Source organism: Lygodium microphyllum, chromosome 30 (genome assembly GCF_053477565.2).
Source record: "Lygodium microphyllum isolate KBCC chromosome 30, Lygodium_microphyllum_v1.1.10, whole genome shotgun sequence".
NCBI lineage: Eukaryota > Viridiplantae > Streptophyta > Polypodiopsida > Schizaeales > Lygodiaceae > Lygodium > Lygodium microphyllum.
This window is the reverse complement of record NC_141164.1, coordinates 106,554,710-106,582,221: the sequence shown is the minus strand read 5'-3', so window position 1 is coordinate 106,582,221 and position 27,512 is coordinate 106,554,710.

The following is a 27,512-nucleotide window of genomic DNA, read 5'->3' as shown; positions in this document are numbered from 1 at the left end:
TAATAGGGGTGAGTGGTCGTTTCCTATTCTCTCGACTATCATGTCGTTGGCAAATATCGCATCTCTTAACATACGCAAACGCATCCTGGAAGATGGCAGGCCACCAATAACGTGCTCTTAAAGCCTTTTGTGCTGTAAGCCGTCCAGTAAAATGGCCACCGCAAGCAGAATCATGGCACTCTTCCAAAATGAATGGCACCTTGTCATGCATCACAAACCAGCGATAGATGTCATCAACCCCTTGCCGATATAATGTACCTGCGATCAAGGCAAATTTTAACGCTTGCTGCTTAATTTTCCTTCTCTCAGCTTTAGATAATTCGGATCTCGCCTCTCCCGTCGATAAATAATGCGTTATTGCAGCGTACCAGGAGGGGATAGATGCCGTATCTATTTTAAATAACAACTCCATGTCACTACCTTTAGCCACAGATTCTTTCGGCTCCCCAAAGTCCACTAGACATTCCTTGATGCCTTGCAACCTTGGTGGCTTACTCTTGATTTCATAATCAAATTCCTGCAAAGTGATCAACCACTTTGCTAGACGATCAGGCGGCTGCAGCTTATTCATCAATAATCGAAGTCCCTCCGCCTTCGTATAAAGCACGACTTTCTCATAGAGAATATAATGCCTGAATTTCTTGGTCCCAAAGATCATCGCTAGACACAACTTCTCCATGTAAGTATAATTGATTTCGGATATCCCCAGCTTCCGGCTAGCAAAAGCAACCAGGTGGTACCACTTCTCTTCCCAAATTTGGGCTAAACAGCAGCTGATATGATACATAGAACATCTCACCTCTTTTAGGTGCTTTCAAAACGGGCGCTCTTGCTAGCTCTTGTTTCACATCCTCGAATGCTACCTTACAAGGGTCACCCCATACAAACGAACAGCTAAAGGACAATAAATTTTTAAGCGGCAACGTTCTTTCTGCTAAGGCGTTTATGAATCTACGGTAATAACCAACCGAAGACAGAAAGCTATGAACTTCCTTCGGAGTTTCGTGGTGGACCCATGGCAACTATAACTTTGACCTTCTCGGGGTTTGTCGCAATTCCTACTGAACTGACCACATGACCCAACAATAGCCCATAAGGTACTCCAAAAACACACTTCCGTGGGTTTAGGGCGATGCAGAATTGTCTACAACGCTCAAAGCATTTTCTTAAAATGATCAACTGCCTTTCTCTCACGGTGGCGGCCCCTAAGTCATCAATAAACACCTTCAACTCCTCAGGGGATATGTCACCGAATGTCTTATCTGCTGTTCGTTGCCACGAACCAGGCGCATTGCATAAATCAAAGGCCATCACATGGTACGCAAAAGTACCAAATACAGTAATAAAAGTTGTTTTCAACTTGTCCTCTTCTGCAATTGCCATCTGGTTATATCCTGCAAAGCAATCCATGAACGAATATATCTCCCTACCCGCCAATTGATCCAAAATCTGGTCAATAAATGGCAACGGGTAGTAGTCCTTAACTGTCTGCTTATTCAGCTCCCTAAAGTCTACACATAATCGGATTTGATTATTATTCTTCTTTCTGATCACAACTGTCGAACACTACTACCTCAGTTCAAACAGCCCGTCCCTCAGTTCGAAAGGCATACGCCTTACTTTCTGCCGTACAGGATGACTGCCCTCTTTCAACGGAATTGTATGAACAACAAGACTAGGAGGAATGCCTCTCAACTCATCATAACTCCAGGCAAAGATATCCCGAAATTCTTGGATTAGGGCCATATAGTCCTCCCTTTCTGCTGTGCTGAGCATAGAACCTAATTTGATTGGCCGCGAATCATCAGGCGTACCAAGGTCTAGCTCGATCACATCTGCATCTCTTATACGATCTTGGCCCTCTATCGGCTCATTCAAAGTGATCTGATAAATATCTTCCGTAGTGGATCCCTCTTTGGACTCATCACTTGATGATGTCTCACTGGCAGATAAATCCTCTAATGTCTCCAATTCTGTAGAAGATAGAGGAGCTCTCTCACTCTGTGGGGACTCAGGATAAGCATCAACCACCACACGTTGGGCACCTCTACCGAATATTAGTTGACTAGCGGATATATCTACTTGGCAGTCCACTTGCAAGATCCAAGGTCGTCCAAGTAATACTTGGTAACTTGAACGGCCTGCAAAACGAATCACCCTAAAGTCCAACAGGAATTCTACATTTGCAACAGTGACATGGACCTTAGTAATGCAGCCTTCCGGCTGTCTCAAACTATCATCTGCCATTCTGAGAATTGTGGAGATATCTTTCTGGATCGCAAGACCCAACCTTTCCATAAGTTCAGAACTCATAATGTTAATAGATGATCCCGTGTCGACAATGGCATAATCTACTAATATCCCATCGACATAGGCTGCAACCCTTGGGCAATGCTTCTCAGCATGCTCGAACCAGTCACCACCAACTCGCGCAATACCCAAAGGTTCTATGATATACCCGGTACATAGGATCTTTCTAAATTCCTTGCGTACTCCTGGGGAAAGCTTAATAAGCTGTAAAAGATTCACATCCGGCTTGACTTCGCAAAGAGAGCTCGCCAAATCGAATTCATGATAGTTCGATAGAGCTCGCTTTTCACACCAAACCATCCGCTCTTTAGGTCACTGAACCGGCTTTATTGCCTCTTTCTTAACCTTCACCTTCTTCTTTGGTGGTTCCTTATTGGCTTTACTCTCTATGCGCTTCAAAGGTCCCCCTTCCATGGCAGGATCCAAAACTTGTGTTCCTTTGTCGCCTTGTTTAGGGTTTTCATCGACAGGCTTATCCTTGTCGGCTTCTCTACCCTTTTGACCTCTTGTAAGAACAGCTCGTAAATTAGAGGTTTCAGCATCATTAATGCGTACAGCCTCAATCAAACTAACCCCACTACCACTAGGTAGCTCCTCCACTGTAGTCTTTGGTCATTGAAGTATTTGTTTAGGCCCATCTTCTCGCTAGGAATCATTTCCTTGCGCACGATGATTAACAGGCCCTGGTTGCCGACTACCTCGCTGGAGGGAATTGATCTTACTCCAGCAAGTAGCTGCTAAATGGCCGGATTTTCCACAGATGTCGCACTTAACATTTGGGCAGTTTCTTGGATAGTGCTGCCCACCACACCATTTGCAACTAAACCTCGAAGGTGCACCCTCATCTGGGTATCTACTTCCTATCAAATTTTGTTATTTTTTAAGGAAGTTAACATCAACGGCTATTTGTCGATACTGCTCTGTTATCATGTCGGTATAATGCTTCATCATGTCCTTAACCTCGCCAAGAACATTGGAAGCGCTCGACTCATAGCCTTGGTCATTACCATGTCGTTCCATAGGCCTAACAATTCGATTAGGCACTGGTTGTTGAACCACAGGCATGATATTAGAATTAACCGCATGGCCTCCACCATTTGGAGCCATTTGACTGCTCGTAGGCATCGACATGCTAGGGGGAGCTGGTAATAAAGGGACATTCTGCATCATGTTCCCTCTCCCATTAGGGTTAGCCATCGCTATCCCTTGGCCACTACTGCCATTGGCCATTGCCACATTATTTCCCAATACTAAACCCATATTCGAATTGCCTCGAGAAGCATAGGCTGCTTGTAGTCGGGATTCCACCTCTTGCGCTCGTGTAATGGCAGTATCTATATCCCCCAAGGGAACACTACTCAACTGCAATTGGATGTTAAAGTCCAAGCCATGTAGGAAATATTGTAATTGGGCAACTGCGGGGATAGGAATAGAGGTGTCCAACTTACGGAAAACCTCTTTTATTTTCTTTGCATAAGCACGAATATCCTCGTGTGGTTCTTGGCGGGTCACGTTGAGTACACGCAACCAATATTGCCCACCCCTTTCAAGGGCAAACTCCCTTCGAAAAGCTCCATAAAATGCATGAATATTCAATATGGTTCCGGCTTCTAAACCATGATACCATATAGCGGCTCTTCCTTTGAGAGTCATATTGAAGAACATCATTAAATGTCCTTCTTCTTGGATGTGACAGTTAAATATCAGCTTTTGAAACTCCCTAATGTGGAGTTCCGCATCTTCCTCAACTAGCCCATTAAAAATGGGTAGCGGGTAACCTAGAGCTGGCAAATCCGTCGTTCCTGCTGGAATTGCAATAGGCTGCGCCATGACGAGGATTGGATTTGCACTAGGAATAGGGGACGGTGGGGTTACACCTCCCGCACTTGATATAGACTGACTTATGGAAGAAAGGGGAGTACTAGAGCTTCTACCTTCTCCTAACTTACTGCTTGTGGCCCCAAGACCACTAGATCCACTCCCTCGTAAGGGTTCAGCACCGCTACGCTTAGGGGAATATCTCCTAAAAATTTCAGTACGTTTCCTAGCTCTTTCGTCTCTCTCTTGCTTTTGGATTTCTGCTAGACGATGCTTATCGTTAAATAACAGATCAATCTCAGTATCCTTTGGCATAAACTGCTAGTTGGTCCCTAGACAACCAGGATTCGAGGACCGCCACTTTTAAGCGGCTCCCGATAGATGCACCACTGATGGAACCTAAAACGGGCCGGCACTGGCTCATGCACTAGCCGGACCTCTATCTCACGCGCTCAACAACCCCACGGCCTTGCGGCCAGGAGCGTTGATAACACATACATTGCCTTCCTAGATGTCTTGCGTTTGTATTACGTCGTTTTGTAGTCCACTCTTCTCTCACCCACTACTCCTCAGAGGGAGTCCCTTACACATTGCCTAATGGCATGAAGCATAGACATAGGGGGTCCTCCAACGGCTGAGTGCCAGCACCCCTTTGCAACTCTCCTACACCTTGGGGATTGGCCCCTCGATGCGTCGCTCAACATATAAACATTTCGCACAAAATCCACTCAAGGTACCATTTAATCATATACAGGAATGTACCATTTTCCTTACTTCTCTTTTCCCTAGACCCCGCAACTAGCCTATGGCTTAGGGTGTCCTGTCTCTCACTCAACGTGGGTCAAGGTCCTAATGAAAACAATTGCTGTGCATCTAGGATTTTTGATACCTTTTAACATTTCCATGATTTATGCATAGTGTGGATGCTAAGTGCTCAAACAATTATGAAATCAATATTGTGCACATGTGGAAAACATCCTTTCAATGATTTTCAACTACCGTTCTTATGCGGCGTTGCACGAACCTAGCACCGAGGAAACCCTCGTGCTACTAGGCCCTTATTTTATAATTATTCACCGACGTATATGGCATGCAAACAAAAAAAGAAATCTTTTCATCATTTTACTCCACATTTAGACACATTCTAACCACTGTACCCTCCCATCGATCAAATGTTGCATTGTGATATGGATTTATAGGGCATTTTTCCATCATTTTATGTGTAAAAAGCGGAAAAAACACACTAGAACAAGAGGGTGGGGATGAACTGAGGCAAATCCTCATGCTTCAGCCCCCACAAACATTCACAAACATTATTCTTAATTTTCATTAATTTTCCGCACCCAAAATGCATTTTTCCCTATTTTTAGTGATTATTTTCCTTGTATTTTCTCTTATTTTTTGCATTATTTAATTATTAAAAATTCAAAATAGGTTATGGGCTGTGGCCCTTAGTTCCTTCTTGCAGAAAAATGAAAATTTAGTTGGTGTTCCTATTCATTTTCCCATTTTTATGCCTAAAACCATCATTTTTCCTTGATTTTCCATATTTTACGTGTTTTAGTGTATTATTTTGAGCCACAAGATGCATATTTTTCTGATTTTCTGATTTTCTAATTATGATCAACAAGTACTCATGGAAAACAGCAACATAAACAATTTTTAGCCCACATGAACAACATTTTATCAATCAAAAGCCATGAAATCTCAAATTTCCTTTGAAAAAATTGAATTACCGCTTATTTGCGTGTTTCGGGTTTCATGTCCATGGCTGCAAATCTAAAAATCAGCAGCACTTCATGCGCAGCACAATCACAAATCACCATTTCCAGCCCGTGGAGCAATCCGATCCATGCCGGACAAGCCTCCACCATTCTTTCTTCTTCCTTCTTCTTCCCACATGAATTCCTCTTAGAAGAGAGAGAGGGAGGAGAGAGAAAGACTGAAATCAGAGATCTTCAAAGAGAGCATCATTTGACGGGAGAAGGGCGGCGATAGAGTCAGCATCCAGGAGGGAAGCAAGGGCAATGATCAGTGAGATGGGGGTTGTATTGAACATGCATGATGCCTCTCTCCCTTTCTAGTGCAAATTTCGGCGCCATGTTTCCTCACGTTTCCTTCATCTCTCTCTCTCCACGATTCTTCAAAATGCATGTCTTTTGGTTGGGGGGTTAAAATTCCCCCAAAGGGCACCCCCCCTTTGGTCCATGTTGTGGCCACCCTTTCAAATCTTGACCAATTCTTGGCCATTTCCCTGTCCGGACTCAGAATTGAACTCTGAAAAATCCTGGCGTTCAGCTTAGCATCCCGTATTGGCCAGTAGCTCGTGTCAACCCGCACGACTGTCTGAAAAATTATGAAAAATCAACAAGTGTCGCTCGGGCACCTTTAAAGCACTTTGGTGCTTAAAATAGTCCTAGATCGAGCCGCCGCCTTTGACAGTGAATATTTTTCCCTTGGTATTCATAATTTTTAGCTATTTTTAAGCACTTTTCGGCACCAAAATTTTGCTCTCAGAGACTTGCTTCATCTTGCTCATCCAAGTCATTGGCTATAAAGATAGGTCATGGGGTCTCCCCCTCCCTGACTAAATTGACCTCCTTGACCTTGGTGGGTCCCTCAATTGGTTCACTTGCTTTCCCTTGTTGTTTGGCTCCCAGCAAGATCACCACCCTATCTCCCTTTTTGAACTTCGTAAATCGTATTGGCAGGTCTTGCGGTTTTCGTTATTCTTTTATATGTGTTTCTTTGCTTAGCGCCTAATATTCCTCCCTTAACTGTCAGCATCGTAGGTGGATGGGTAGGTCCCCCTTAGTGTCTCTAGTCTTGGGAGGCTGAGGTATTTTAGGGTCACTATTTGAGCTAACTTCCATTTTGGAATCAAAATCCCAGCTTTGCTAGAAGAGGGGGTCTCTCCTGGAGGTTGTAGCTCAGAAGGTGAGTCCATTCGCAGTAATGGTACATCACTCGGTTGGGTTAAGCCTTCCTGCTTGTAGTGGATTTCACCCGTGTGCTCCAATCAAGTTCGATCACACTTCTTGTGTCTAACTCCTTTCTCTACCCTAAGGGCATTTCATTTGCATGCTTTGGAGTCTACTTGTATTTGTTCGATTATACGTCCCCCAGTGTCGTATTCTATGGTATCGATTTCCCTTTCGCTCTCGTCACTGAAGGAACAACAATCCTCATATTTGTCATCAGAGCTGTCTTTGTCTGGTTGCTCTGACAAATCTGTTCTTATTGGTCGAGGATTAAGGCCCAATTGTACTTCAAGTTTAAATTGTGCAGCTTGGACCATCGCCATTCCAGCTTGTCCAACAGGTCTTAAGTGGCTTAAGATTTGTTGTTGGATTGCTAGCCAACTTGTTGGTTACATTCCCTAGGATCTCCAAGAGCTCTCATTTGTTATTTGGGACTTGGAATGCAACAGGATTGGGTCTTCCATGCAGGCTTCTAGTCATCATGTAGGCTGGCATTGAGGGTGTGTCCTTGGGCTTGCCAATTTCCTTGATGGCTTGCTCGTACTCCTCATTGTCCAAGAACAACAAGTTGATGGTAGCAAGGACATGCATCCAGTCTTGCTCGTCCTCAAGGCATGGGATATACTTGGTAAGGGCCCCATAGGATTTGCTAATCTGTCCATCACCCTTCAGTGTGGTGGAGATGGCGTCTAGGTCAACCAATGTAGTTGCCCATCTCTACTCTCACAGCCTCTGTTCGATTGCCTAAGAAGATGAGACCATTGCCCCAATCTTCTACATCTCTCATGTTGCACATCTAGGGTTGGCCTAGTAGGATGTCATAGTGCACTCCCTTCATGACTATAAAGTCAATCGAGATTTGGATTCTTGCAATCTTCACTAGCCAATTCTTCAACACTCTGAACAGTTTCATCTTCATTCCATTTGCCAATGTGATATTGAACCTAGCAGTCTCGACTATTGGGTTACCCTAAATTTGGAGTACCACATGGCTTAGAACACTCACTCTTGCCCTTGTGTCTACAATTCCCTTTCTTGTGACATCCCCAGACGTAGCATGATTGCATGCTTTTCCGTGCCTTCCCAAAAAGCATTGACGTGCAAGGATCTAGGCATGGAGTGCATGACAGACTCGGTATTTGAGTTTCTATGTCATGTTCACGCAAGTCTATGGTAATTGGCTCATTTGGTTATTCAATACACTGCTTCAGCTCTAGCCATAGTGTTGGATACTACCTAAGTAGGTTGCCTAAGCTCATAGTTACAGTGATGGTCGCCAGTGTATTGAGGAGGTTGCTAGTCACTTGTCTCTCTCTTGGCCAATGGTCTTGACTATTTTGCTAGCTCAAAGCATTTAGCCTTTGTCTGGATAGCCCAGCTTGTGGTGCCATAGACTCCCCTGATCTTGGTCATGGGAGAGAGGTCGGCATGCTCATGCTTGAGAGATCATCGATCTTGTCTTCTAGTATGGGCTCAGTGTCCTTTAGGTGCACCTAGGCCTCCTTCACCCACTCTTTTACCTTCTTGATGGCTTCGAGTTGGCACTTCGGGTTGGGGTGCTCCATGACCTTAGCACTTCCTTTTTCAACCGTCCGTGGGGCCAACATTTCTTTCTCTGCTGTCAATGAAATTCCCTCCAACCGACAGTGTCGTGATACTTTTGGTTTTGAGGGTGACCTTAGCATTTGGTCTTTTCTTCCTTCATCTCCGAATCTTCTTTCCAACTAAGGTTGCATCAAGGTTGCTAGGCCCTGGCAATGATATGCTAGCCTGATTTGTCTATGCACGGGTCATGACATGTAATGGGATAAGTGTGGCCTTCCTTTGAGTGTCTCAACACACTGAAAAACCCTAATGGAACCGATGGCTCATTTGCCAAACTAGAGGATGGCCTTTATCTAGGGAAATTGACAAAGAGATGAGTGATTCCACACTCAGTGCATCTCAAGTCAACCTTATCTCTATTCGCTTGCTCCCTCTCAGGGTAGCATGAAGAAATATGTCCTGGGTGACCGCAAGTCTGACACATGATTTACTCTTGGGCTTGCCCTCCTACGCCTCTTCCTCTCCCTCTATCTAATGCCATTACTAGTACTGGTCGATAGTCCATGAGGATAGCGTTGCCTACATCATCGTATGACACATATGGGTTTACATAAGGCTCGTTGTTGCTAGGCTTGTCTACATAGTAGAGTGGAGTATCACTAGGTGGACAGGTCACGTAGGGTCCAGGTGGTCTAGGAATACATGTAGGATTTATCTCCATCCTAGGAATGGATGGTTTGGTATCGTTAGGTGTCGAGAGAGCTAATGGGGCTCCCCTTTCAAGGAAGTTTGGTGGCCTATTTGCAAAGTAGGGTTGATCGTAAGGTTGTGGTTATGGGAGCCTCCGAGGTAATTGACAATGCATGGTGTCATGGCCGCAAACTTACCACAATTAGCACAAGGTCGTGCCCTAAGATCATGACACTCAACTAGAAAATGGTTTTGGCCACAATGCACACATTGAACATGTGGGTGCATCGGCCGTTGTCGAAGGGTTTGCGAAAGCAGAGTCGTGTCTACAGAAGTCCTTGATAAATATCAAGATGGAAGATCAAACAAGTGAATCATCCAAAATTAGGGTTGCCTTACTATCAGTACCAAATTGGTTGCTCTTACAGAAACACCAAGAAGAATATCTTGATCATTGCGATTATAATGATGAATTAGTTCTGATTTATGATGATAAAGATGATTCAATTATAGAGATCTATCCTATAGGCCTGTAAATGTATCATGGAAAATAAAGAATGGGTAGTTTAGCATATGTATACACAATGAACATCTCTGAAATTGTGACATATTCAATGTAGATTGCTGAAATCCTGGTACTGTATGTAGTTTGTGGGAAGAGATTAGAAAGAATGGCTTCTTGAATACAACCACATTGGGCATAGCCTGTGATGATTAAATTCCATGTAATCCCATTACGATCCTCAAGAAGATCAAACACTGTTGTTGCATCCAGCAGGCTTTCACATTTTTGATACCATCTTGACACATTTTCCACAGAAAATGAAATGCTTCCTAAAACTGCTCTTGATGGGTATAAACTCCAAATACTGCATTCCAAGTTACAATGTTTGGCTCTATGCCCTCGTCCTGCTTTTGATGGAAAAGTTTAATAGCTAACCCTTCATTGTGTCAGACTTGTTCTGCCTCAGCGATCCTTGGAGATACAACAAGCATTTTCTCTAAATGAAGACTTGGCTCTACATTCTCAAACATTTGTCTCCAATCTGCAAGGTGCAGGAAGAACTTTAAGACTTCGGAGGGATCACGTAAGGAACTCTGTGCATGGGTTTCTCATGTTGAATTCGAGACAAGAATCCCAAGGTATCACAGGTCGGATCTTCAAAACCTTTCGACCTTGCGTCAAGCACCGATCAGGAAAGGACTTGACAGCTTTTTGGACTTCCTCTGCAAGGTGGTTCAATCCTGGGTCAATTGTTAGTGATTTTCTTCACTTGTATCACTCTGGTTGCAGAGAAACTTCAGATCCCTCTTTTCCTCAGTCGTCAGACTTCTCCTCATAGTTGAACATGGCCAAAGCTTGCTTGTCTTCAACACTGAACACTTGGTTTTCCTTTCTGATACGAATAGCAATCATGCGCTGATACCTGCTTCCGTTCATCACATAACCGAGACTCTTAAACTTCTGAATTTCCTCCTCCATAGGATGAGTGGGCTCCGTCGATCAGCGCCTTGAGCTTCTAAACTGCCAAGTCGGGCAGCACGAAGATACACTACACCAGCGGCTCATCGTGGGCATCCATCTTCATGTCGGGCTCATCCACGCTGTTCGTCTATGTTGCGACGTCATCGAGATTTTCGTTGTAGTAGGCTTCTGTCAGCTCTCTAACGCAGCAGCGTCCTCGATCTTTGTTTGCTGCTTCTTCTTCATCGTTTCACCTTCTGATAGTCGTCGTCCTCCGCTCAGCTTTCATCAATCATCCTCAGCTGTCAGACTTCTTCGTAGTCCTCTGTTTGAACTCGTCTTACTTCTCTTCGTCTTTAGCACCGACGTCCACTTTTGCTCTCCTCGTTGATCCTAATCATAATGATCATCAAGGACCCCAAATTCCCCTCAGAGCTCCCTGTTCTCCCAAGATATCCTTCGTATGTAAAAACCTCCTTCCATGCTTCTTTAATCGATCCCTCTCATTCCTTCAAGTCAAAGCATACTGCTAGTCGAAGTAGCAGAGTGAATGAGTTGCAAGGGAGAATTTTTTTATCTACCGTAGTTTCCAGAAAAAAAACTTCTGTCATTACGAGCATATTTCTTCCTTGTCGAGCAGTAGAGTACAGTATATCTCCCCCCCCCGATTGAAAAAGCTCCCTCCTTTTTCTTCCTCATAGATCCGCAGAGTACCAGATTTTCCCCCCTTTTGCCGATTCAAAAAGTTCCTCCTTTTTCCAGAAAAGCTTCCTTTTTTCCCCCAGGAAAGCGGGGCAATTTTAGCATTAATCACACTTTTAATATCGACCAAGCCTGCAAATAGAGCAGTCCAGGAGACTGCATTTCGAACTGGCAACCTATCAAATGTGTGCTGCGCTTCTGAAAGTGAGAAGCTTATCGCATACACATCCACAAGTGTGCTTCCTACATGAATGTCATTTTCTAAACCTCTCATGACAATTTCAGAATGCATACCTTGTCCTGTTCCTATGGTTGCACAAGCTTTCAAGCAGATAACATATGTAATAGAATTGGCATGCACCCAGGAGAGCATCGCATAGCCATATCACCTTCACGATTATGATCATAGGCATCTAGCATTATTGTCCACGATATAACATCATGGACAGTCAATTTCTCAAATGCTTCTCGTCCTTCCTTGATAAAGCCACATTTTCCATACATGTCCACGAGCATGTCACCAACAACAGGGTCTCTTTCTAGGCCCCTTAGGATGATCTCAGCATGCATCTCTTGGCCCATTGGGAATGCTCCTATACTGTCACAGGCTTTCAAACGAACCCTTGGTCACAATCAAAGTGGTCCATGAGACTGCATCTTGAGTTACCAGTCTACCAAAACTCCTTGTTCTTCTCCATCTTCATCATAAAATGAAAGAGCAAACATAACAACTAAGTATGTACAAAGTATCAAATCACACACACAACTTTTGGGCGGTTTTCACACCTCGAATGCGCAGCAATACGACACCGTCTCATCATCTCATGTAGTTTGCCTATGTCCATCCTAATCTTTGCTAGCTCTTGTTGTGAATCAGTGCCCTTCTCTTTATCCAGCATGCTTGGGTCTTCTCTTTCACTCAGCATTGAGGTTTTCTTAGAAATCCTAGCACTAGAATATTCTTGATTCAAGCCTTTGGAGCCTCTTTTCTTGAGGTGGCATTCCACTCTAATAGCTTCTTCAAAGACCCTTGCTAGTGTGTCTCGGGACAAGCTTGAGTTGCCAACCAAGGCTTTGTAGAGCTCTTCACTTTGTATTTCGTTGATGAATACTGTGGATACTACCCTTTCGGTTGGTCTCTTGCCCATGAGAATTCTCTTGAAGAGGCTCCTCACATGGGTCACATAATCTCAAATATCCTCTTTCTCCTTTTACTTGACATTCATGAGTCACACTAACTGGTTATCGGAGTATCCAGGTTGGAAAAATCTCTTAATGAAGAGATTTTTCAAGCTATTGAAATCACACACTCTACAGCATCCAAACTCGTGTACCAAGTTCTTGTCGCCTAAGCACAGTCCAAAGGCTTGGGAGCATTGAGTAGGATTAGTGAGGCTGTTGACCTCGCAGACTTGCTCAAACTACTCCACAAAGCTGTATGGGTCTTCGGTTGCTTGGTATTTTTCCAATTGCTTTGCTACCACGGGGATTTTCGATTAGCTCTTAGAGTCTTGGTTGACTCCCAACCTTGTCAGTAGAAATGTTGCCAATGTTGCAACGCTTTATTCTGTAGCCATGTTATCTAGCAGCCACTTCATCAGGAGCTCGCTTAGCATGAAGTCTCCTTCTAGTGCTCTCTCTGACCAATTTCTACCCGCTAGGGCTAGTACTCTCTGGATCTCTTGCATTTCTAAGCTTTGAACACAATATTAGTGAGTTCAGGAATCTCCCAATTCCCATTTTTTGAATAATAAAAAGGTGGCACCCAGATAACATGGCCATAAGTTTTTCAAAACCATATTATGTGACATATCATTGGAAAACGTTTGAAAAATGGAATCTATTGAGCTATAGAGTGCTCAATTTGGAGTTATAGTGTTCAAGTTATGACAAATCCAAAGATTTGACCACGTGTCCTAAACTTATGGAGAATTTCCATATTCCCCAATATGGTGTTTTTGGCGTAAGTTCCTAGTTTGTTGATCATGGTTTTTCACAGCTAGGCCTTACAAAGCCCTATGGGCCAGCTTCCTTTCCTCCTCGAGGTCTACTATGATGTCCTCTACCAGTCTACCACGGTGTTCTAACTGAGTTTGAGCGTCGTATTTGTTCACTAACTACTAGACAACCTTAGGAAAGTCTCCTAGGTTAAGCTCCTCGTTGCTTCTATGGCTTGATTGCCCTCTTCCATGTCTAGGACTTCCCATTTTTCCAAGTTGTTGATCAAGTTGATAAGGCCGAGTAGATCCACTTCAATGATAATGCTTGTCCTTGTTACGTCTGACTTTTTGGACGTGTTCTTTGCTTGGGCTTACCTTTGGGGTTCGATCACCCATCTATGTCTTTGGGTCTTCTCTTACTAGTGGGTTCCTTCAAGTTCTTAAGTCTGGGTGAGTTTCTTGTTAATTACAACCATTCCTCAACTTACCCTCACTCTGTGAGAGTGTGTACGTGCGCGTGTGTTCTTTTCCATGCACTATGCAAAATCAGGCTTTTAGCTCTTTTCAAGTGTGCTTTAAGTGATGGAAATCAAAGTGAGTGAGAAAATGAAGTGTGTGCAGCTTCGGCACTCTTGTCAATGGGTTGGCTTGATAGGGTCCTGTGTTTGGTTCCTAGCTGTTCTCACCAGCTTCTAGGGTTTTTCATTGCGCTATCCCGTTCGACTCGTTCAAGGTGAGTTGGGGTTTTGCAATCAGCCCACAACACTAGATTGTTGGGGGTAAAGGCGCCTCCGCCTAGCCATTGGTGTATTGCTACATTGACAGTACCTGCCACTGCACATTGCAGGTGGCGGGCACCCATCACAGTCACTTATTCTTTATTCTTTTAGTGACGTTTGAATAAAGGAAGGTCCGGCCATACATTGTGGTTGTTGGAGTTCCCACTTTTGAGTCTCTATCTCTCTTGGCTCTTGCTCTCCATCCGCCATAGCTCTCACTCTTAAGCTCCTTCCTCTTGGGTTCCACTTCCCTTTCAATTGGTATTAGAGAAAAGGCATTAGAGCTTGCCTGGCATTCTCTTCAGCTCAGATTTGTAGAGCTTCAACCCGAGCTTCAATGGCAGCCATGGCACCTTCATTTGGAGGTATGTTTTGATCTCCCACCTCGTCCCCAAAGCTTTCGGACCTTCATTGGCTTCTTCCAGGGCTGCATTGGAGCCCCCTCGACATTGCCAAGTGCCTCCAAGCACTGTTTGGGCTGACCTACTCGTGGCATTTCCCTGCTCTTCCTCGGCTGCCTGGCACTCTTGGCAATCTTTCCGATCATTGTTGGACTCCTTGGCACTATTTCTTGGATCCCAGTGTGATCGATTCTAGTGCTCCCCCCTTCAGCCCTTGCTGTATACACAATCCCAGGACTATCAAAATAGGGCAGCACTTAACATTTACTATTTGATGCTACTTGGCATTGCCCGTTTGATACTTGTTGATGCCCGGTGATGGCTGGATGTTATGGGATGCTATGTCTATGCTTTGGAATTGATTTGGAGTAGATTTGGGCACCATTTGAGCTTCATTTAAGTATGCTACTGTAATACAGTGGGTGAAGCTCATTTACTTTGTGTATGCATTGGTTCTTGGATACGGGGTGCTTACTAGAGTTTTGAATGATCATACTGATGTATTTAGAGATTGTCAAATGCTTCCTTTTGGTTTTGGATTGCTTTTGAGCTTGGATTAGGCTCTGACTTGGGCATCCTTCACTAGCATTTAGCTTCAGTTGGCATGTTTTGGACTGGTCTATGCCTATTGTCACTGCTTGACATTTAGGCTTCTTGCATTTATGCTTTGGTCAGATATGGATGCCACTTGGTTTGCCCATGATTGATAGTTACTTGGATCTTCGTTTTCAGATGTATTTAAGAATTTTGGATCTACTGGGCATTACATTTGGTTGTCAATTACATGCTCTTTGAATGCTTTCAGGATTATGCTTTATGGGTCTGAGATAGCTTGGGATTCATGCTGTACCATACTGGGATTTGGCATGTCTGATGCTATGTATTCAATGTATTAGAGCATTGCTTGCTCTCTTTGCATCAGACTTTACTTCCAATGGGAGCCTCTTAGCATATTTGAATGTACACACAGTTTTACTTACACTTGAGCTTGAGCTTGTGGGACAGTTACATGCATTTGCTCTCTTGAGAGCTTTATGTCTGTAGTTAGTCTATAGTGGGATGATTTGATACACCTATTGGGGCAAGCACCTATTCCTGTCAAAGGTTTGTCAGTTTTTAATGCATCTTAGATGGTTATGTATTGAGCTTCTTGCTCTATTATTTGTGCTTGTGCTTGGTCTCTTCTCTTACAACTTGTGAGTAGCGGGATGCAATTTTTCTCGATTGCTTGGTTCTGTTGGCCTAGGATTTTGAGGTTCTATGGGTTTCATAGCCCGAGTCTCTTGTGGCATGTGGGCCTGATTTGTGTCTTAATGCTTTGGGTGGTCAAACTTAAGGGCAATGTTTGAGTAGTTCCCTTGGCCATCTTGGCTTCAGGTACCCATATCCATGTATTATCCTTGTAATAGCCTTGAGCTTGCAATAAGGTCTTTGAGACCCATCGCAACTTGACTATTCATCGATGTCGGTAGTTTCATCTCAGCCTTCTAGGTTTTGAGTGCAGGCTTTTTGCCTTGCGGGGTCATGGGAGTCTGCTCCTAAATGGCGGGCCTTGATGTTTAGGTATCCATCAAGGCTTTGGTTCATAGGCCTTAGCTTTGGCTTTAGTGATTTGCTTGTCTTGAGGTTTGGCAGATTGTGATGGGCATGACCCCCCTTCTTAGACTTGATGGTGGGTTTCTCTACCAGTGGCTTTGTGAAATTTGAAGGAGTTGCGTAGCCCTTGGCTGAAAGTGGTGACAATACATACGTTGCCTATGGCGAGGTGAATACACTAGGACTCGTAGTTGACATTGCAATGAGCTTGTTTTTTAAATTTTTGTCATCCTAACAGTGATTCCATACTTGCATCTTTAGTGTTTGGCAATACATAGAAGATCATTGGTATGCTCTCAGACTCGATAGATATTGCTACTTTGCACTTTTCCAAAAGTGCATATGATCGGCCCCCAAATGGGCTAAGTTTGGCATTAGTGGGTTGTAAGCATGGTTTGCCAATTTAGGGCCAATGATCGTGAGTTAGGACATTAAAGTCAGCTCCCTCATCAATCAGTGCATTGAGGGTGGACATATGCTTGGAAGTGGCTATTATGCTTAGGTAAGTTGGTTCTACTGCTTCCTCATCCTCATCTTCAATCTCCATAATTGTGGCCACTTGTACGTTGATAGGCGACTCTAGCATTGTAGGCTCATGTAATGAGTGCATGGGAGAGTAGTACTTTTGATGTGACTACTATTGAAGAAGCATATGCCCTCTCCCTCTAGGGTTTTGATTTTCACATTACCGGTTTTGCTGATGGCGCAGACTCTCAAAGGCCCTTTCCCTCTAAACACACGATGGTCGCTCTTCACCTTAAAATGGCTGCCATGAATGTAGTGGTGCCACTTCTTGATTGCATGAATAATAGTTAACATTTCCTGCTCATAGACGTGGAGTTCTCTTTCTTTATCATCCAAATTCTTGCTTTCACAAGCAATAACACCATAGTCTTGACATAAATTAGCCCCAATACCTCTGCCACTAGCATCAATATATATAGTGAATTCCATGGAAAAGTCTAAGCACACTAAGATAGGTGTTGAGATGAGAAGACTTTTTAGCTCATTGAAACTCATAGTGGTTGTAACATCCCAAAAGAAAGCTTCATTTTTCAATCTTTCAGCATGAAAGGAGCTACTACATGGGCATAATTCTTGATGAATCTCCTATAGAAAGAAGATAATCCAAGAAATCCTTGCAATGAAGTAGAATTCTGTGGTATGGGTCAATCCTTGATGCACATGACCTTCTTTGGATCAACCAAAATTCCTTTCTCAACAACTATATGACCCAAGTACTCTACTTCATCAACCATTAAACTACACTTATTTTCTTTTGCAAAAAGCTTGTGTTTTCTCAATGTAAGAAGGAATTCTTTGACATGCTTCAAATGTTCCTCTCTATTCTTGCTATAGATGAGAATATCATCAAAGAATACCAAGACTGATTTATACAAGAATTGCTGTAAAATCTTGTTCATAAGAGCTTGGAAAGTTGCAGCTGCATTTGAAAGTCCAAATGGCATAACTAGGAAGTGGTAAAGACCTCTTTTTGTCCTAAAAGCTGTCCTGTACTCATTCCCTACTTTCACCCTGATTTGGTAATACCTTGACCTTAAGTCAATCTTAATAAAAACTCTTGCATCCTTGAGTTCATCCAACAAATCTTCAATGCAAGAAATTGGGTACCTATTCTTTATGGTGCTTTTATTTGAGTCTCTATAGTCAATAAATATCCTAAATGACCAATCTTTCTTCTTGACAAGTCTTACGGTGTCGTAGCGCATAGGGTTGAAGGTCACCACAAGGGTTTGGCAAGAGAAGAATGTATGGGGGCTCAAGAGCTTACACTCCGGAGATGATAGAGATAACAGAAGGGTTGAAGGTTTCAAGCCAAGTTCTTGAAGATAAGAGATAGTAGGGTAAGGGTAGATTCAAGGAGAGGAGTAGACGGAAGAGAAGGGGTTTGAAGAAATTGAAGACATAGAAGAATACTCCCAAAAAGAAATAGAAAATGAAGAAGAATACTAATAGAGATGAAGCCTGTTAGTTTCTTTTAGCATTATGAGAAGATATAACTCTAATAAACAAAAACGTGTAAAAAATAATACCTTCCTCTATGTTGCTCAGATCGCCAATCTGATGCCCCCACTGGCTCTGAAAGCGGGTTTAAATATCAGGATAGCTAGCCAGAATTTCACCAGTTCACTCCTTTTTCATCTCCCACTTTTTGGAGTGCTGTTCACTGCTTGAAAATAGCAATCACGCATCGCACGATTTCGTTAATCTCTCTTTTTACATAAAATCCTCTCAAATTGGCTGAACAATACATGCTTTCTTTTACATGTTATCCTAATCTAGAAGTTATCTATAGTTTTATGGATTTTTACAAGAGATAATATCTAGAATATCAAAATTTTGCTAAAAACTTGTCCAAAAAAAATCTAATATTTTGAACCATGGACACTAATACTAATGCCTAAAGTGGCATTGGCTCTCTAAATCTAAAAGGAAGCCACACCCTAGATTTTTTTACACAGTGTGTGCATAGCGGCATGACATCCACCCCCTCCTAACCTGCACATCCTTTGGTATGTGCCAAAGTCTTATGTCACAGCGTGTAGGATTGAAGGTCACCACAGGGGTTTAGCAAGAGAAGAATATATGGGGGTTCAAGAGCTTAGACTACGGAGATGGTAGAGATAAGAGAAGGGTTGAAGGTTTCAAGCCAAGTTCTTGAAGATAAGAGATAGCAAGGTCAAGGTAGATTCAGGGAGAGGAGAAAACGGAAGAGAATCTGTTCAAAGAAATTGAAGACGTAGAAGAATACTCCCAAAAAGAAATAAAAAATGAAGAAGAATACTAATAAAGATGAAGCCTGTTAGTTTCTTTCAGCATTACGAGAAGATATAACTCTAATAGACAAAAACGTGTATAAAATAATACATTCATCTATGCTGCTCAGATCGCCAATCTGTTGCCCCCATTGGCTCCAAAAGGGGGGTAAATATCACAACAGTTGGCCAGAATTCTGCCAGATCACTCATTCTTCATGTTCCACTTTTGGAGTGTTGTTCACTACTTGAAAACAGCAATCGCGCGTCGCGCGATTTTGTTAATCTCTCTTTTTACATAAAATTCTCTCAAATTGGCTGAAAGCTACATGCCTTCTTTTACATGTCATCCTAATTTAGAACTTGTCTATAGTTTTATGGATTTTTACAAGAGATAATATCTAGAATATCAAAATTTGGATAAAAACTTTGTCAAAAAAAATCTAATATTTTGAACCATGGACACTAATACTAATGCCTAAAGTGGCATTGGCTCTCTAAATCTAAAAGGAAGCCACACTCTAGATTTTTTTACACAGTGTGCTTGTAGCTGCATGACATCCACCCCCTCCTAACATGCACATCCTTTGGCATGTGCCAAAGTCTTACATTGCAACGCATAGGGTTGAAGGTCACCACAGGGGTTTGGCAAGAGAAGAATGTATGGGGGTTCAATAGCTTAGACTCCGGAGATAGTAAAGATAAGCGAAGGGTTGAAGGTTTCTAGCCAAGTTCTTGAAGATAAGAGACAACAGGGTGAAGGTAGAATTAGGGAGAGGAGTAGACGAAAGAGAAGGGGTTCGAAGAAATTGAAGATGTAGAAGAATACTCCCAAAAAGAAATAGAAAATAAAGAAGAATACTAACAAAGATGAAGCCTGTTAGTTTCTTTCAACATTATGAGAAGATATAACTCTAATAGGCAAAAATGCGTATAAAATAATATCTTCCTCTATGTTGCTTAGATCGCCAATTTGATGCCCCCATTAGCTCTGAAAGGGGGGTTAAATACCAGGACAGCTGGCCAGAATTCTGCCAGATCACTCCTTCTTTATCTCCCACTTTAGAGTGTTGTTCACTGCCTAAAAATAGCAATCGCATGTCATACGATTTTGTCAATCTCTCTTTTTACATAAAATCCTCTCAAATTGGCTGAAAGCAACATGCTTTCTTTTACATGTCATTCTAATCTAGAAGTTTTCTATAGTTTTATGGATTTTTACAAGAGATAATAACTAGAATATCAAAAATTGGCTAAAAATTTGTCAAAAAAAAATCTAATATTTTGAACCTTGGACGCTAACACTAATGCCTAAAGTGGCATCGGCTCTCTAAATCTAAAAGGAAGCCACACTCTAGATTTTGTTACATGGTGTGCGCATAACAGCATGACATCCACCTCCTCCTAACCTGCACATTCTCTTGCATGTGCCAAAGTCTTACGTCACAGCGCATAGGGTTGAAGGTCACCACAGGGATTTGGCGAGAGAAGAATGTATGGGGTTTCAAGAGCTTAGAATCTGGAGATGGTAGAGATAAGAGAAGGGTTGAAGGTTTCAAGCCAAGTTCTTGAAGATAAGAGATAGCATGGTCAAGGTAGATTCAGGGAGAGGAGTAGACGGAAGAGAAGGGGTTCGAAGAAATTGAAAACGTAGAAGTATACTCCCAAAAAGAAAAAGAAAATGAAGAAGAATACTAATAGAGAGGAAGCATGCCAGTTTCTTTCAGCATTATGAGAAAATATAACTCTAATAGAAAAAAACGTATATAAATTAATATCTTCCTATATGCTTCTCGGATTGCCAATTTGATTCCCCCATTGGCTCCGAAAGGGGGGTTAAATACTAGGACAGTTGGCCAAAATTTTGCTAGATCACTCCTTCTTCATCTCCCACTTTTGGAGTGTTGTTCACTGCCTGAAAACAAAAATCACGCGTCGCCGATTTGGTCAATCTCTCTTTTTAAAAATCCTCTCAAATTGGCTGAAACCTACATGCTTTCTTTTACATGTCATCCTAATTTAGAAGTTGTCTATAGTTTTATGGTCTTTTACAAGAGATAATATCTAAAATATAAAAAATTGGCTAAAAACTTGTCCAAAAAAAACAAATATTTTGAACTATGGACACTAACACTAATGCGTAAAGTGGCATTGGCTCTCTAAATCTAAAATAAAGTCAAGCTCTAGATTTTTTAAACGGTGTGTGCATAGCAACATGACATCCATCCCCTCCTAACTTGCACATCCTCTGGCATGTGCCAAAGTCTAACATCACAGTGTGTAGGGTTGAAGGTCACCACATAGGTTTGGCAAGAGAAGAATATATGGGGGTTCAAGAGCTTAGACTCCCGAGATAGTAGAGAGAAGAGAAGGGTTGAAGGTTTCAAGCCAAGTTCTTGAAGATAAGAGACAGCAGGGTGAAGGTAGATTCAAGGAGAGGAGTAGACGAAAGAGAAGGGGTTCCAAGAAATTGAAGACGTAGAAGAATTCTCCCAAAAAGAAATAAAAACTGAAGAAGAATACTAATAGAGATGAAGGCTGTTAGTTTCTTTCAGCATTATGAGAAGATATAACTCGAATAGACAAAAACGTGTATAAAATAATACCTTCCTCTATGCTGCTTGGATTGCCAATTTGATGCTCCCATTGGCTCCGAAAGGGGGGTTAAATACCAGGACAGCTAGCCAGAATTCTGCCAGATCACTCCTTCATCTCCCCCTTTTTAGTGTTGTTGACTGCCTGAAAACGACAATCATGCGTCACGTGATTTTGCCAATCTCTCTTTTTACATAAAATCCTCTCAAATTGGCTAAAAGCTACATGCTTTCTTTTACATGTCATCCTAATCTAGAAGTTGTCTATAGTTTTATGGATTTTTTCAAGAGATAATATCTAGAATATCAAAAATTCGCTAAAAACTTGTCCAAAAAAAATCTAATATTTTGAACCATGGACACTAAAACTAATGCCTAAAGTGGCATTGGCTCTCTAAATCTAAAAGGAAGCCACACTCTAGATTTGTTTACACGGTGTGCACGTAGCAGCATGACATCCACCCCCTCCTAACTTGCACATCCTCTGGCATGTGCCAAAGTCTTACGTCGCAGCGCATAGGGTTAAAGGTCATCACAAGGGTTTGGGAAGAGAAGAATGTATGGGGGTTCAAGAGCTTGGACTCCGGAGATGATAGAGATAAGAGAAGGGTTGAAGGTTTCAAGCCAAGTTCTTAAAGATAAGAGACAATAGGGTGAAGGTAGATTCAGGGAGAGGAGTAGATGGAAGGGAAGGGGTTCGAAGAAATTGAAGACATTGTTAAGCGTTTTTTTGAAAACTAAAAACCCCTAGTCTAACTGTAGTTAGGTTTCATTTTTTCTAGCTTAGTTGTTTGTGTAACAGTTTGTTTTCTTGTTTCGTAGTTGTATTTCTTGTGTTTGTCTAGCTTAGGATTTGTTTATGTCATTTGTTTTGGTTTGTTGAGTGTGAAACTTGATAGCCTTGGTCGAGGTTGGTATTTTTCTGGACAAGTTGATGTTGGAGTTTGCTACTAGCTACCGAACATTCTGGGGCAAGGTTTGTTTTCTAGTTGAGACTCTTGCACATCACCGGGACTATGGGTTCACAAGCACTTCAGGTTGCACTTGTTGATGCACTGCACTCGAGGGTCGTCTCCTGTTCTTATTAAATACTTCCATGCCATGGGTTGGGATTATGCACGTTTTGCACCATCGCTGAGCACTAGCATGGCATGAGGTCCGCTGCAGCTATATGCAGTAAATCTTAGTTGCACGTGCACATGAGAGAGCACCTATCATTTAGCACACACATTTCTTGCACGCATGATATTTAGGATGTTCATCACAAAATTAGGAACCTCTAGATGAGTGTGTAAGGTGGTTGGGTGAGTTCGAGGGTCATGAAGGACGCCACCAATTGTGAAATGGGTTGTTCTTATCTGGTCAACATCTTGAGAACCATCATTTCCAAAGATTGTGAGATTATGGGTGGAAGGAGCGGAGTATGTTATATCTTTTTGAAGAGTGTTGAGAGGTGAGAATAAGGATTTAAATAAACAAGGATCTTAATCGCATTATGCATGATGCACTAGCACATTTAGATAGGTTAGGCACAAATTTTTCGTGTGCATTCATTATTATTTTGTGAACATAGATTTATTGATTGCATAGCATGGATTCCAATCTGCATATTTTCTCGAATCATGTATGAATGGACATGATGTACATTTTTCAAAACATATTTTGTTGCTAGGGCACATTGCATGAAAATACAAGTTCATTTTGGAGATTCCAAGGGTATGTGATAATTGGACACAACTACAAGGCTTAATTATTCAAAGCTTATGAAGGCATATTGAAAGTTGTCATATACCTCAAAGATGGATGTGGAAATAGTTATGGTATAGAAGCAGTTCAAATCGGCATTTTGAGGAAAAGTGGCATTCTATCAAAAGATTAAGGCCAATGTGGATGATGCGTCACATTCAAGGGACAAAATATGACCTTGTCCAGGATTTTTCTAGTAGCTATAGTCAAAGGAAGGCTCATGAGCTGACGTGAGTTTGCATACGCAGAACAAAAAGAAAGAAAAATAGTTAAAATATGTAGTATCTCTGAATTGTTCATTACAAAAAAAAAGATAAAGGATGGCTACCGTTGATGATCAGGATTGAGGATTCGACAGCATTATGGTAGCTAAAAAATTGAAAGTATAATGGTTTATGGTGGTATAGATAATTCAATAGGCTTGTGGCAGAAATCAAAGTTGATGAGGAGGATGGCGACTCTGCTAATGAAGACATGCAATATGATACTGTTGATCACGGACATACAACATCTAAAATGCAATCACAAGATGGTGATTGTTTTTTTTGACAACAATGTAGTGGAGGTGGCATATATTGTGGATGTAGACTCAACTGCAGGCTATGGTACAGAGTTGGCTTCAATGGAAGAAATATTGCAGTTGTTTAGAATCATTAAGGAAACTCCAGTGTTGGTGGAAGCAACAAAATGAACAGTGGAGGGTGGCATTCGAAAAGACGACGTCGTGAAAAAAGATTAATGTTTAAGCTATTAGTTTTCAAGCCTTCTAAGGCATTTGAGTTCCTTCAAAGCATTGAATGAAGAGAAAGAGAAAGGAATAAAAAGCATTAGCTTTTATGGAAAGCATAAAAGCCTTCACCTTGTAGTAAAAGTATAAAATCCTTCGCCTTGTAGAAAAGCAAAAAGCCCAAAAATCAGCGTGAGAGAGTACTAGGAAAACTGTATAAGGAGAGAACAAGAAGGCTTAGGGGCCTTCCACCTTGCTTACAATTGTATTTTGTGAGAGAGGAGAGTGGAGGATTGCATGCTAGAGTGAGCTCTTGTCATGCCAATTTGGAAGTTGAAGAGTTTGGATTTGTGGCACTGAGTGTCGGCTCAAGGTTATTAAGGTATGATAATATATTTCACTTGGTTTATTTTCAAATTGTTGGTATTTTGGTTGTGTGATGCTCTACCCGAATTTGGGTTTTAATTGTCTTGAGCTACAAGAGGTATTGTTTATTGTGTGTTGTCTTGCTTTCGTGTGTGGCTTGTGGTGTATTGTTGAACATTTAAATTTTTGTGTTGTGTTGTGTATACTACAAAGTCAAATTTCACCGACCGATACTCCTTAACATCTCGTTATTGAGTTGTGAGTGAGGCTTGCTCTCAATCACCTCTCGTGTAACATCTCTTTTTTGGGGCCCTCGCTAAGGAGTGCTAAATTTTTTTTGACTTTGTGCGTGATTTGTGGATTGATTTTTTGTTTGTAATTGTTTTTTCGATGGCTAGTTCTTTTCTTGAATTTTATGGTAAGAAGGGAGAGGATCCTCAACGATTCCTTGGAAAACTGGAGCTTGGATGTATTATTCAGCGAATAAATGACTCAACCCTGAAACTCCAAATTTTGAAACTTCAATTGTTGGATGAAGATTGTAATTGGTTTGAAGATTGTGAAAAGACCGTAGATTGAGAAATCCTCCTTTTCCTATGGAATATGAAGCAATGAAACATGCATTACTTGACCGTTTTAAGGAAACTGAGACTTCCCAAGACCTTTGGAGAAAAATAGAAATTTGCCGAAAGAGAGAAGACCATACCATAGAATTTTTTGCCATGGAGTATGCTATACTTTGAGATCGTTGGAATGTATCTTTAAGCCCAGGAGAGAGAGCCCCGAAAATGTTGAAAATCAAACATTTCATTGAAAAATTACAGGGAGAGATGAGGGCAAAATTGGAAGTTAAAGAACCTAGTACTTTTGAAGAAGCTGTGATGATTGCCGTAGAAAAAGATATAAAATTTGAGAAAATTAAAAATAGAGAGTCATTTAGAACACTTATTGAAAATAGAGACCAAAATTGGCAAGGACAAAACTTTCAAATGTTAACAAGACAAAATGCCCAATTAGCACCAGAGATTGAGGATCAATTATTTGGCCAATTACAAAATATGAGATTAGGAGCTATGAGAGGAAGACCTTTGGGAAGAGGAAGTGGAGGACCTGTAGGATAGACCAATCAGGAAAATTTAGGAAGTGGGAGAAGAGTAAATGGTAGAGGATATTTTCGTAGACCGATGATGACTTGTTTTTCCTGTGGAGAGTTAGGTCATGTGAGTACAAATTATCCTTATCCGCCTAGAGCAGGAGGGGGATATGTATCCTTTACCTCAAAATTTGCCTAACAGACTGAATGATTTTGGGATAGAAATTAAAAAATATTCTACCTTGCAAGAATCTAGGTTGACTAAAGAAGAGAAAGGAACAACTGCCATAAATTGTATTCTTTTAGAAAATCAAAAAAAGGAAAATAAAATTGTTGATGTAATTTCTGTAATTAAAAGAAGAAGAGATGCTGAGAGAGATGAACCTGAAACTAGTAAGATTGGTGAGGAAAGAGAAAGAAAAACAAAGAGAGGAGAGAAGAAAGAGAAGAGAGAGGAAAATAAATCAAGAGCACTTAGGAAACATTATCATGATGCTGACATCCCTTTGGGGGAAGGAGAGAGTGACTATGACCTAAAAAATGATATGATGGGTAAGAAAACTGATATATCTTTTGCCTAGTTTGATGGAGTTGTGCCCTAAGATGAGAGGACAGTGGAAGAAATTAGTGAATCCGAAGTATAAGGAAAAAAAGAAAGGAACAGTGAGAGTTTTGAGTACTGAAGAATTGCCTGATATTTGTCCTATTGTTGATGCTTGATATAAGAATCAGAACATAGGAGAAGCGTATATTGATGGACGAGTGCCAATTGGTGTGATTACTCAGGCTTCTGTTGAGCAGTTCGGACTTCGAATCATTGAAGGGTCTAAATTTCAAATTAGGCTTGCTGATCATGCTAAAGTGAGGTGCTTAGGTATGATTTCGAATTTGCAAGTGAAGGTTTATGGAATCTCTATGAAAATTGATTGTCATGTTATGCCAGCAGGGTTGGGAGCTTTTCCGCTCATATTGGGTAGACATGATAGAAGCGGAGTATCAAAGAAGTTAGACATGTCTTCGAGAAAGGAACTTGTGAATGAAAAAGATTCTAAAGAAGAAAATGAGGAAAAGAGTGATAGCCCTTCTGAGGAAGATGATAGTGAGGATGAGAGTTCAGAGAGTGATTTTGATAGAGAGGTGTCATCTGTTGTAGTTGAGTTAGTGAGTTTTGAGAGAGAGGAAGAGAGAATTGAGGATGACTTTTTGAGTCTTTTGGAAGACTATGAGGAGGGGGCTTAGAAACTGTAAGTTTTCAAGATGAAGTTGAGGGTTCAAATTTGTTGCCTAATGAGTTTGTGGAGATTTGTTGTGAGCTTGGTTATGAGTTCGTTAATTAAGAGAGTATTGAGGATTTAGGTATTGACTCTTGCGGTGTTATTAGTGTTGGTGTTGCTGACTTTGTTGAGTCTTGTGAGTTGTTTGGTGATGGTATGAGAAGCCCTGGAGAGGCTTTTATTTGTGGTGTTGATGATGTTATTTTGAGTAGACCTAATCTCTTATTCCTTAATAGTTGTGTAGATAATTGTTTGGTTGGTTTAGGCAACAATGTCGAAGAAAAAACTTCATTTGATAGTCTTTTAGTTTCTTTGAGTTCTCTGGAAGTTTGTGATGATGTTTGTGAAGATTTTGATTGGGGATTTAATGACCCTGAGTGAAGAGGATGTAAGAGAAAATTTGACTAAGGCTTTGGAAAGGATTGAAAAGTTGAGGGAAGAGAGATCTAACACTAAGGGTAAAAATTGTGAAGAAAGTTGCGAGGTTGAAGAAAATAGGACAATTGGGTGTTTGGATGAGGATAATGACCTTAATGTGTTGCCTAAAGTACCTATTTGTGAAAAGACTTTTGAGAATGTTTGTGATAAAGAAATAGAAAAAATTGACTCTTTGAAGTCTCATTGTTTGGATGGATATTTTGAAGATATTTATTTTTCTAAGATTTTTGCAATCTTTGTGGATGAGTTTGATTTTGGAAATATAGAAAG